Here is a 2,101-nt window from a genome sequence, read left to right as displayed (position 1 = left end):
CTATCAACATTGTCGGGTTCCACGCCAATGCCGGAATTCCTCAGGTGTAGAAAATCCAACAATTCTATATTTAAGAGATGAGGAATTATGTATATTGTTTACATTATTTACAATTGACGGATATTTGTCTTCATCTTGTTTGTTGCTAACACAACGTTTTGGCTGATATACCCTCCAACTTTCATCAGGTGTCTTGGGGAAATTTCGAACCTGGGTTCTCATTCCTAGCGTATTTTTCGATGTTATTATTAATATTATTATTATTATTCAGGTCACTGCCTGGAATCGAACTCGGAATCTTTGGGTTAGTAGCCCGCGCTCTTAACCACTACGCCATATGCCCATGGGCATATGGTGTAGGGGTTAAGAGGACCTACTAAATAAACAGAAGAACTCCATCAACGATGAGAGAAACCATTAAAAGTTATTTTGTCGTATCAGCAAATAATTTTCAAATGAAATCGTTTAACCTAAATTCTTAATTGTATGACATCATATTTTTAGACTTTAACTTTTAGAAAAAATGAAAAGAATTATGATAGCATGAAAATTTATATCATCAGCGGATCTCACTATCTTTGCTAAATAATGCAAATGCAATGACGCAGTAGCAAAAAGTAAAAATAAATAAAATGAAAACAATGTTTTCCTCATTACATGATATAATAGGGTATGTATGGTAATAATTGCAAGAATTATTAACCATTTTACACTCAATAAGTATAGGACACTATTTATTGCTGGACACTGATGGAATATGTGCAAAACTGCATAATGTTTCTACAGCTGTTATGTAATTATCACAGTGTTTTCTAATGTCTGTACGTCCTACAAAACATTGATTACCATCTATTTTTTTCTTAATTATATATACATATATATAGATATTTGACAGGAATGGCAACAAAAGAAAGAAAGAGACCTCGATATTATGCAAATAGAGGAATTTATCTGTAAAAATATGTGACACTTATTCAGTAGCCATGATAAAACTCCGAGTTTCGGATGCCAGGGTGGGGGGTCCACTCCAACATCTCTTCAGTTATCCAGCTACCGGAGATTCCTTTGAAAAATCTTTTTGCTAGGAGGACAAACACAGACACACAAACACACACACATATATATATATACATATATACGACGGGCTTCTTTCAGTTTCCGTCTACCAAATCCACTCACAAGGCTTTGGTCGGCCCGAGGCTATAGTAGAAGACACTTGCCCAAGGTGCCACGCAGTGGGACTGAACCCGGAACCATGTGGTTGGTAAGCAAGCTACTTACCACACAGCCACTCCTATTCATTATTATCATTATTATTATTATTGTTGTTCAGTAGTTTTATTTTTATAACGTGCTTTCACTTCACTACCGAGCGCAACTCTGTGTACCTTGGGTATGTGCTGTGGTTTGCTGTGATGCTCTTATGGTTACTGTATTGAAAGTGTTTTGCGTATATTATTATTATTATTATTATTATTATTATTATTATTATTATTATTATTATTATTATTATATAAGGCGGCGAGCTGGCAGAATCGTTAGCACTCTGGAGGCAATCCTACGTTTTGAGTTCAATTTCCGCCGAGGTCGGCTTTGCCTTTCACCCTTTCGGGGTCGATGAAATAAGTACCAGTAACGCACTGGTGTCGATATAATCGCCTAACCCCCTTCCACCAACATTTTCGAGACCTTGTGCCTAGAGTAGAAATAATAACTATTATGTATATATGTTCTTTTATTCTTTTACTCGTTTCAATCAATTGACTGCGGCCATATTGGAGCACCAACTTTAGTCGAACAACATCTGTTGTCAAGAGATGGTGGTGGGGAAAAACACAGAGACACAGTTTCCGTCTACTAAATCCACTCAGAAGGTTTTGGTCGGCCCGAGGCTATAACAGAAGACACTTGCCGAAGATGCCACGCAGTGGGACTGAGCCGAGAACCATGTGGTTAGTAAGTAAGCTACTTTCCACACAGCCACTCCTGCGCCTAGAATATATACATATTCATTATTATTATACATACACACACACACACACACACACACACACACACACACACACACACACACACACACACACACACACACACACACACA

The sequence above is a fragment of the Octopus bimaculoides genome, chromosome 1 (assembly GCF_001194135.2).
Source record: "Octopus bimaculoides isolate UCB-OBI-ISO-001 chromosome 1, ASM119413v2, whole genome shotgun sequence".
Classification (NCBI taxonomy): domain Eukaryota; kingdom Metazoa; phylum Mollusca; class Cephalopoda; order Octopoda; family Octopodidae; genus Octopus; species Octopus bimaculoides.
This window is presented reverse-complemented; position numbering follows the sequence as displayed.